Genomic DNA, 12,338 nt, shown 5'->3' with positions numbered 1-12,338 from the left:
CTTTTGAAAATTTTTATGAAATAGAATACGATGAAATAAGGTCATTAAAAACATTGCTAATGACAAGTTCAATGTTATAAGCCTATTGAGGATATTAAGTTAAGAGTTGGTATTTATAATATAATCCATAAGTGTTAAAGTGAAAAAACGTGAAGAGGTTTTTTATTTCTGTGGGTGTAAGTTTTAATGACGAGATAGCTCCTTGTCACATGATTTAAGAAGGGACTTGAGAAATTGATCCAAAAATACAATTTAGCTAAAGTCTAAATAAGAAGTAACCAACTGAAAATGACACCAGACCGTTGTAATTACCTATTGAGAAACAGAATTGAGCTTGACACGTGTCTGAAAAATCACTACATGAAAATTTGCGAAAAGTTTTCACTTTGACACTTAAGATGTGAAAAATATTATTTATGCATTTCGATGTTGAGTTCCAAGTTTTTTTGGGGCAAAATTTATTAAATGTTGTATCATCTGATTGTTTGTTGGGCAAATTTTATCAAATGTCATATTATCAGATTATTTTAACTCCCTGTATTAATGGATTTTTTAAAAAAAAATTCATGGTTTAAAATAAATGAATTGTTTAAAATTTAAGATTTTTTGTTAATTTTTTTTCTTCGTATAGACTGAGGAAGTAGTGGCCGAGCCAGAACTTTTAATAAAAGCATCCAAAATCTGAAAAAAAATATGAAATAGCGAAAGGGGGTTCAACATCTACTATATGTACCATAAAATTACTTTAATCATATTTAAATCACACTGCAGAGAGTAATAAATATATCTATTAACCACTGTGGTTCGAAGTTAAAAAGTATACCGTTATTTGAGTTATATTTTTCAGTTTATAAAAAATATCATTATTTTTGTTGATTCTTGAATATCAAATTAATGATTTATTCTTACAAGTTTGTCATTTTTAATTTTTTGTTATTTTCTGAAAATTAAGTTGTATTAGGCTTAATTAAAGTTTCTTTTCTGATTTGTTTGTTATCTACATTTTTTTCTTTATTCTTTCTTCTGTTTTGGAGATCACTAATGTTATGATATTGTGTCAACGCGTATAATAATATTATCAACCCGTATAATAATAACTTAAAATGTATGTATAGGTAGATATTGAACAATTGATCATTGTACTTATCACTTTTTTAAAAAATACTATATGAAATAGAAGACGATGAAATAAGATCATTACAAACTTTGCTAATGATCAGTTCAATGTAATAAACTTATTGAGGATATTAAGTTAATTGTTGGTGTACATAATATAATTCATGTGCTAAAGTGGGGAAATGTAAACATGTTTTTATTTTCCTAGGTGTATGTTTTAATGACGAAATAGTTCCTTGTCACGTGATTTAAGAAGGGACTTGGAAAATTGATCAAAAAATACAATTTAACTAGACTCTAAATAAGAAGTAACCAACTGAAAATGACATTAGTCCGTTGTAATTGTCTACTGAGAAACAGAATAGAACTTGACACGTGTTTGAAAAATCACTACATGAAAATTTGTGAAAAGTTTTCACTTTCAGACTACAAATGTGAAAAATATTATTTATGCATTTCGATGTTGATTTCAAAGTTCTTTTGGGCAAACTTTATTGAATCTTGTATCATCTCATTATTTTTTGGGCAAATTATTTTAATTTTCATATTACCAGATTATTTTAACTCCCTATTTTAATGACATTTAAATTTTTTTTATAGTTTAAAATAAATGAACTATTTAAAATTTAATATAATTGTTGATTTTTTTCTTCATGTAGACTCCACGAAGTAGTGCGGAGCCAGAATTTTTAATAAAGTGGTTTAAAATCTAAAGAATATACACAGGAAGTAGCGAAAGGGGGTTCACATCTACTATATGTACCTTAAAATTACTATAATCATAGTTAAATCACACTGCAGAGAGTAATAAATATATCGATTAACCTTTGTGGTTCGTAGTTAAAAAGTATACGGTTATTTGATTTATATTTTTAAATTTTTTTAAAAAATATCAGTTTATTGATTGATTCTTGAATATTAAAGTAATGATTTTTTTATAAGTTTCTGTCATTTTAAAATTTTCGTTCTTCTCTTCTTGAAAATGTTATCTGTATTAGGCTTAATTAAAGCTTCTTTCCTACTTTGCTTGTTATGTACATTTTTAAGTTATTCTTCTTCTGTTTTGGGGATCACTAATGTGATGATATTGTATCAACGCGTATAATAATATTATCGACGCGTATAATAATAACCTCAAATATATATATTGGTAGATATTGAACAATTGATCAATGTGCTTTTTTCTATTGAGAAATATTATGAAATAGAATACGATGAAATAAGGTCATTAAAAACATTGCTAATGACCAGTTCAATGTTATAAGCCTATTGAGGATATTAAGTTAAGAGTTGGTATTCATAATATAATCCAGGTGTGTGTGAAGAAAACGTGAAGATGTTTTTTTATTCCTGTGGGTGTAAGTTTTAATGACGAAAAAGCTCCTTGTCACATGATTTAAGAAGGGACTTGAGAATTTGATCCAAAAATACAATTTAGCTTAAGTCTGAATAAGAAGTAACCAACTGAAAATCCTTTGTAATTATCTACTGAAAAATAGAATGGAACTTGACACGTGTCTGAAAAATCACTACATGAAAATTTGCGAAAAGTTTTTACTTTGACACTAAAGATGTGAAAATTATTATTTATGCATTTCAATGTTGATTTTGAAGTTTTTTTGGGGGCAAAATTTACTAAATCTTGTATCATCTAATTGTTTTTCGGGAAAATTTTATTAAATGTCATATTATCAGATTGTTTTAACTCCCTATAGTAATGATTTTTTTTTAAAAAAAAAATCATTGTTAAAAATAAACGAATTGTTTAAAATTTCAGATTATTTGATAATTTTTTTAATTCATATAGACTCGAGAAAGTAGTGGCGGAGCCAGAACTTTTAATAAAAACATTCTAATATGAAAAAATACACACAAGAAGTAGTGAAAGGGGGTTCACATCTACTATATGTACCTAAAAAATTACTTTAATCATAGTTAAATCACACTGCAGAGAGTAATAAATATATCTATTAACCTTTGTGGTTCGGAATTATAAAGTATACAATTATTTGAGTTATATTTTTCAGTTTTTTTTTAAAAAAAAGTATCAGTGTTTTGATTAATTCTTGAATATTAAAGTGATGATTTTATTCCTACGAGTGTCTGCCATTTTAAAATTTTCGTTCTTTTTTGAAAATTAATAATTTTTCATAAAATAATTGGTTCTATTTGTATTAAGTTTAATCAAAGCTTCTTTTCTCATTTGTTTGTTACAATTTTTAAGTTATTCTTTCTTCTGTTTTGGAGATCAATAATTTTATGATATTATGTTAATGCCCATAATAATATTATCGACGCGTATAATAATAACTTAATATATATGTATAGGTAGATTTTGAACATTTGATCATTCTGCTTATTTATTTTGAAAATATTATGAAATAGAAGACGATGAAATAAGGTCATTATAAACTTTGCTAATGATCAATTCAATGTTATAAACTTATTGAGGATATTAATTTAAGTGTTGGTGTTCATAATATAATCCAGGTTTGATAGTGGGAATAACGTGAAGATATTTTTTATTTTCGTGGGTGTAAATATTAATGACGAAATAGCTCATTGTCACGTGATTTAATAATGGACTTAGGAAATTGATCCAAAAATACAATTTAGCTAGAGTCTAAATAAGAAGTAACTGACTGAAAATGACTCATGTACTTTGTAATTATCTTCTTAGAAACAGAATGGAATTTTACACGTGTCTGAAAAAATCACAACATGAAAATTTCTGAAAAAAATTCCATTGCTGATGTAAAAATATTATTTATGCATTTCGATATTGATTTCAAAGTTTTTTTTTTGGAAAAATATATTAAATGTTATATCATATGATTATTTTTGGGCCAATTTTATTAAATGTCATATTATAAGATTACAATATTTGATGTATGATTAGAAAGTATATTCTTTTATATTCTTTTTGTTTTGATTTCTATATGATTAGTATTCTTTATTAAATTTATATTTTATACTAATTAATTCCTAATTTAATTATTAAATTATTTAATGATTATATTTTTCATCAATAAATCTCACTCACTTTATTTATTAAGTCTTTCAACTCATACCACAATTTTTTTCGTCTTCTGCGCCAAAGAACACCCTACTCATCACCACCATAACTCTACCTCCACAACGGTGTTTCCTCTTCTTTTCTAACAACCTAGTAGCCACCCAAAACTTCAAATCAATTATAAACAAACACCGAATGAGGCCCCTTTTACTTATCCCTTTTTTATTTTATTTTTCATTTATTTTGCAGGCGTTCTAGTGAGCTCGAAGCTTCTTTCACGATTGTGATATCCTTCCAATGAGTTCCGCACTTTCAGATCTGAACAACTAACAAACAACCACAATGATCAACACCACTAGATCGACTATCATCGTTGTGATGCTTTTAGGTTGTGGAGGGTAAGAAGGATTTTCTTTTTTAATGCTTTTTTACACTTTAATGTTCCTGAGTCACGTGTTGCTTTTTTTTTTTGGTTATCTTTTGTCATTTCAATTTTAGGAGTGAATAAATTTACTTTATAGTAATTTAGAATGTATAATAGATCGACATGATTATTCAAGTGAGTATTAGAATTTTCTAGATAAATTCAAAGTGAATCTATGCCTTATCTCAATTCAAGTGAGTATTAGAATTTTCTAAATAAATTCAAAAAGAATCTATGCCTTATCTCAATTCTATTATAACTAGTAAAATCTCACATAATTCTTTTTAAAATATTAGTTGAGTTACAATAAAAATATGAAAAGTAAAAATGCTAAACATTTTTAGTGTATAAACTTATTAATAAAAGGGCAATGCGCGAGTTAACTTACAAAAAATGTTTGTAGTGTATAGTTAGCTTATTGAAGATTTTTTTTTTTTGCATTAACTCCTCACTTTATTATAATTTTGATATAAGAATTTTATATTTGTTTTAGAAGATAAAATAAAATAGCAAAAAAAAAAACATGGAGGCACACTATCTTATAATTTTCTTAAAATGTCTTTTTTTGTCTCATTGAATAGAGTAAAAATAGTGAACTTCTTCCTTAAAATGTTCTCTTGTCTCATGGAATAGAGTAAAAATGTTGAAATTAAATTAATAGTTACACAGGATATGCATTTCAAGAAGATAGTTAGTAAAAGATGAAATTCTCTTTCTCATTAAGTAGAATGCAATTAAGTAATTAAAATGTATAAATAAGAAACTTATTACAAGGAAATAACTAAAAATTTAAAGTACAACGATTGGTACTTAAATTATGTAATTATACAAATAAAAATATCAATATTGAATTAAATAAATCACATTTTAATTTAATGGAGAGACAAAATGACAATATTAATATTCTTACAATTAAAAGTTTATCAAAATATATTTTACATTTTTTTTGATAAAAAATTAGTAGGAGCAGTATTTGGTCAAGGATAAAAGATCTTCTAACTTCTTAAGCATTTTTTGTATCATTTTTTTGACATAGGGATTTTGGTCTCATGATAGTTTTAAGGAAAATTTTCTAGAAACTATAGATTTTATCCACAAGCATGTGTAAGAATGATTATTTACAAATATTTAAAATTTAAGATGAAAAATTGTAATTATTAAAAATTTAAAATTAGAATATCTTGTGGGCATTAGTTGTTTTACATGCGTTATACACTATTTTTATGTTCGTATTTGTTTTATTTTCTAAAGCAAAAAATACACCCTTCGATCAAGTATATTCTTAAAACAAAATTACAAATACAAAGAAAAAGTATCATATATAGGAACAAGTTTAGCAAAAGGCTACCAACGAAAAAGAGAAAAATTCTAAGACTATCTTTTCCCTGTTCTTTTTATTGATAATGCAAATTGAAACAAAAGTTATAGTAATAAACATTCAACTTTTGACCATAAAAAAGATTTAAAATCTTTGGAAGACAAGTTAATGGAAGTGATGTTCAACTTCATAAATGGACGGGTCTTATCATAGTTCTGATCTCGACAAATAAGTAAAAAAACAAAACAAATACATCAATCTTCTAGTAATAAAGTGTTATTCATTCCTATAATCACATTATGCCTTGTAATCTTGACACAATCCTCTTGCCTCGGAATATTGTTCACTTGATTAAAACTTCTCTAGTCTTCCACACACAAATATTGTATCACATATAAATCTTTCTATGAAAACAAAGTTAAAAGATTTGTATTTATAGGAAATAATATTGCTTTGGAATATGAAGATTCACTTACAAAGATGAAAGATCAACTGTTACAAAAATTGAAGACAAATATTAATTAAGAACATAAATTAATTTAGAAGATAAACCATATACATGTATCTATTTAAAGGGATAAATTTCTATTTTTATTTTTTTGTATTTAATTTACTCAACATGTATACCAACTAAAAGTATTATAGAAATTCTACTATTTACTGTTATATTGAATTTACTCACATGTATACAAACTAAAAATGTTATAGAATTCTACTATATATTGTTTGATAAATTGAATATTTATTTACTTTTATATATATATATATATATATATATATATATATATATATATATATAGATAGATAGATAGATAGATAGATAGATAGATAGATAAATAGATAGATAGATAGATAGATAGATAGATATATTATATGTTCTAATTAAGAATTATTTCAAAGAAGTGCCAAAGTCATCATTTTTATTAAAATAATGTAATTTAATATTTAAATTAAATAGTTAAGTATTTTTATAACATTTTAGTTTATAATAAGGGTAAAATTGTAATTCAACTGTTAAATTTTTTGGTTCCCTCTTATAATAATATATGATAAAGCGTGAGGAAGGAAAACGTCGTGACTTGAGTTGTATGAGTGCAAATTTGCATGTGTGGTTTTAGGAGGGAGTGTTGGAGTATGAAGAATCCCATTAAAGTACCCCCTATTTAGAAATCGAGCTAGGTTTAGATAAAAACAAAAGTGGAAACTTTGTTAGTTAGAAAAATATTCACTGAAAAACTTATTAAAATTTCTTGTTCAAACTTGAAATTTATTTTGTGATTTGTTAATTTTTTTTAAAAAAAGGTTCAATATAACCAAACATTATTAGAAAAATCATAGAAATTCCATTAGCTCAAGAGTTAATTATTTAGATATATTCGGATTTGCGATTCTACAGATTTTATTAGATTTTGATGCGTTCGGATATATTCATATACATGTATCTCGTGATATCAAGTTAGGTGTAATTTATACTAGATACATTGTATTCACTAATCCTAAATCATCTCCAATAATAGCAACAATTCAAATTTTTGAAAACTTGGACATTTTTGCCTCTAAAGCTCAGTTGTGGTTAATGAAACTTATATGTAGAGCTTAATTGCATGCTCTGGAGTGATATGTGGTTAATGAAACTAATTTGTGGTGCTGACTGAAAAATCAGAAAAAACTTGTGATTGTTCCTGTTTATTTAAATTATGGAAATTCTGACTAATTGTTAATTTGTTTTCTAAATATATTTTTTTATGTAAAAATTGTTGAAAAAAATTATTTTAGATCTCAAAAAAAAATATTCATACATTTGTCTAGGTTCATTTAATTATAACTTTTGATGAATATTTAATACGTTAAATATTCTAACATATTACTGATGATAATTAAATGTCCTAAATAGTCTTGTTTGACCTGTTTCCTAACCCCTGTCTATTTATGACACAAATACATTAATTATGAGTCATTTCTTTACTGCAATTCTAAGTTAAATGGTAAATGTCACTTTATTTCCATTTATTTATTACATTAAAGGTAGATTTTTTTATCCAATATTTTACACCTTATATATGTTTATTTTGCTTGTATTTGGCAGTAGAAGATTGATAGGCGCACTTCAAGCTATGAGAATTTTCTAAAATATTCATGATAATATTTTTCAGTAAGATTTTCAACAATTTTAAGAATATTTTTTTTCTAAAATATTTATGATAATATGAGAAATGATTTTTTTTAGTCGAGCAATAACATAGAAATACTTTTCAAGGTTGAACCCCAAAACCTAATAAACACATTAATATTTTAAAATCTTACTAGAGAGGAACAAAATTTCAAATAATCGACTAGACATAATTAAAAAATGACATATTTTACAATACTTAGAGTAGCTGAGATAGATGATATTAATTTGATGACAGAATGTTTTGTTAAATTCTTATTGTTTGATAGAATGCTTTAGAGATCATTAACTTATAACAATTTTATTGAGTGGCTAAGCAATCATATTTGGGTTGCTTTTAATGCATAAATTTGTGTTTAAATTGAACATGCTAAGAAGTTACATGTTTGTGTGTTTTGAGCATCCATAATTTAGACTTAATTCTTTTGAACGTCTTGAAACATATAAATAATACTAGATGTGAAATTTATTATTGTGTCACATTTGTGAATATCTTCCTACATATACAAATGGTTTTTGTTGAAAAACAAAGCTATGAAGTTTTTGACATTTTAATTTATAAATTTGTATGTTACATACAAAATTTGAAACTTAATGAAAAATTATCTCTCTACTATGAACTACTTTGAAAGTGTAGAGGTGTTTTGTTAAGGTTGTATTACGTATTGTAAGAAAAGAAAAAAAAATAGAATCTATGTTTTTTAATTGTATCTTAATTAATGTTGTGATAGTCAATTGTGATGTGATTTAATGTAACGTTAAAGTGGGAAAATATATTAATGATTTTGTAAAGTTTATTATATTCTCATGTTCTTGTTGAGATATTGCATATTGATGCATTATTTTGGAAAGAAATAATTGTTGATACATGAGAGGTGCCACATGATGCAATGTAAATCTCAAAAATCGATAGTAATGATGAGTTAGAATTGATGACGGTGCCATAACATAAAAGGCAACTAAATAGTGTATAGTTTTCATACAGGAGTTGATTAGTGATCAGACTAAGTGGTTAAGACAACTCTTAGTGTGTATTTTAATTGGAATAAAACTAACAATTTTTAATCATAAAATTAGATATATGTTTTTAAGACATAACATAAAAAGGCCACAAATTAGTGTTTAGTTTTCATACAGGAGTTGATTAGTGATCAGACTAAGTGAGTAACACAACTCTTAGTATGTATTTGAAATGGAATAAAACTAACATTTTTTATCATGAAATTAGATATATGTGTTTATGACGTAATATAATAAAAGAACTGTTGTGAGGTCAATAATAACGACAATCGCATGAGCTATTAGCGCAAACCCACAATAACGATAAAGATTGAGCGAGAATAATGTGATAGAGTAAGACACTTAACTTACAAAAGAATTATTGGTTCATAGAAGTTGTAAACTTCAATAATTGTTTTTTAAGTTTATTCTTATTTTTCTATCAAAATAAAAGAATATAATACAAATTATGTTCCTATAGGTTATAGCGTATGTAGGTAATAAGTGTACTTGTTGGTAATGGGCACTTAGTTGAGTGTTGTAGAGGAGTAGTTCTTACTAACACCAAAATAAACTTTCTATTTGAACTTGAAAGTGAGGTTGAAAGCTTGATGCAACAACTTTTAGGTTGTGCTTTCATAGAACATCTTTGTGGCTGGTGGTATTGGAAAGTTGGTTTTGAGAACTATGCCCTCAATGCCTTTGGTATAAACAGCAAAGGTAGTACAACATGGACATGAGGTGCAAGCACGTCACGATCTCAAACTCTATTGTGAAAAGGGTTTAGTATTTAAGTAAAGAAGGATGGAACGTGAATTGTAACCGTTGAACTTTTGAGACAAAACAACAGATTTATCAGTCTTAAAAGACAAGTTTCGAAGTTTTGACTATACTATCTAGCAATCTAAAAGGATTATAACCTAAAACAACACTTCTTATTTTAGCAAAATTTTTAAAATTATCTATCACTTAAAAAAATCAAAATTTCTTCTCGAATACATCACTCTCCTTTTTTTTGATACAGCAGATCCCTCTATAGTACATCACTCCACTAATCTATGTATCCGGATATTTGCAAATGTATTTGTATGTCATATCCTCTCTCTGATACATCCCTCCCCTCACGGATACAACCTCACCTATGTATCCAAAAGTCCGTTGATGTATCAGGAAATCTAGTAATGTATTCGAAATCCATAAATTATAAGAGATTTTTGTAATTTAAAAAAGAATATGTAAATAATTTAATTAGCTCATAGGTAAATTATGCATATTTAAGACCTTATTGATTTTCTTGATGTTTGAGAGGAATATCAATACATTGATATGTTCATTGGACTAGAAGGAATAAAGACTATACATGCATAGGATTCCTTTAAGGATGGGGTGATTGTTTTGGTGAAGGCAAGTTAAAAAGGGAAATTTGGCCAGACATTTTTCCTTGCTCCAAAACACAATGGTTATTTTGTTTTAAGTGATGTTTTTAGGTATGTAGAAGAAAATGAGATTGATACAGTCTCGCAAAAGATTAATCAAACTGAGGGTGTGAAGTTAGAGGTTCCGACCCCTGATCCAAATTGGATCTCTTTTCTAAATCAATAAGTGTAGTTATTCTTGGTTTCTCTTAAAATCTTTTACTATCTTCATATTAAATCCAAAACCTATTCATGTCGTTGATCCTCCAAATCTCAATCAAGTTGGGTCACATGTAGAAGAAGTTCAACATGTTGAGTAAAAGCCCAAAGACTCTTTGGAAGATGGGAGACATGTTGGTGATGAAAGATAGATTGTTGTGGAAATTGAATCTCGTTTCAACGAGGATCAGAACCCAGCAAATACATAATCCGCTAATTTTGTTGCCCAAAAGGATTCTCCAAAGAACTCATATGTATCAATCGTCACTTCAGAAAGAAGAAAGGGCAATCCAAATTCTAGGTAGCCACAAATACTTCCAGAATGTCTTCTCAAAGGTTGTAAAACAGTCGGTTGCTGCAGTAGCACAAACTGCAGCTCTTGAAGCATCAAATACTACAGCCCTTGGCGGAATTAATGAACCTGAAACTAATGATACAGAACATGAGTGTATAATTTCTTTGAAACTTGCCTGAAATATACTCATTACTTCCATTATGTGATGGACACATCTATATGTGACAAAAAATGAAATAGGCATGTTCTATTTGATTTTTGAGCAAATGAAGTAGCATAATAAGTAGATGTGGTTAGATTTAGATGTTGGGTTATTTGATTTACTAGCATTGTTATGCTTATTCTGCTTTAGACTTTATTATTATTTATTGTCACAGTAAGAGTATAGAGTCATCTGATTTATTTTAATTTTAATTAAAATTTAAAATTTAAGTAAATTAGATGACAATGTGCTCTTGCAGGGACTGTCAGCAATGAGAAAGTCAGAAGCAGAATGAACATGAAAATTGCAAGCAGATCAAATAATACAACATCTAGATCAAACTCAAAAAACATCTACTTATTGTGCTCCTTTATTTGCTAAAAAAAATTAAATACGAATATCCCTATGCCATTTTTTTCTGACATATAGATGTGTCCATCACAAGATGGAAGTAATGAGTTTATTTCAGACAGGCTTCAAGATATTGTACCTTCTCTTCAACATAATTAGTTTCAGATACATCGATTCCACTAGGGGTAGTAGGATTTGATGCTTCAGTAGTTGCAGTTTGTGGTACAACAACTACCGTCTCCACAACAATCTCTCTTTCATCAACAATTCGTCTCCCATCTTCCAAAGAGTCATTGGATTTTTCTTCAACATGTTGAACTTCCTCTGCAGGTGAGCCAGCTTGGTAGAGATTTGGAGGATCAAACACATGAGTAGGTTTTGTATTCAAAACGGAAATAGTAAAATATTTTAAGAGGATGTAAGAACAAGTATATTTATTGAATTAGAAAAGAGATCCAACCTGGATCGTGGGTCAAACTGCATATCATTAGTTCCATTAATCACTTCTGAGATGGTATCAATCTCATTTTATTTTACATACCTAAAAACATCATTCAAAACAAAATAATAACCCTTGTACTGCGGAGCAAGGAAAAATGTCTTGGTCGAATTTCCTTTTTAACTTATCCCTTCTGGTTAAGCATCCAATCACCAAAACAACCACCTCATCCTTAAAGGAATCCTGTGCATCTGCAGTCCTTATTTCGGCCTTGTAGTTCTTGTTGTCCAATGAACATATCAAAGCTATATTAATGTTGTTTACCGGTCATTCTACTTGCTTTTTCTTCTATCAATTATTATTTGACTTTTAAT

Source organism: Solanum lycopersicum, chromosome 1, assembly GCF_036512215.1.
Source record: "Solanum lycopersicum chromosome 1, SLM_r2.1".
Taxonomy (NCBI): Eukaryota; Viridiplantae; Streptophyta; class Magnoliopsida; order Solanales; family Solanaceae; genus Solanum; species Solanum lycopersicum.
This window is presented reverse-complemented; position numbering follows the sequence as displayed.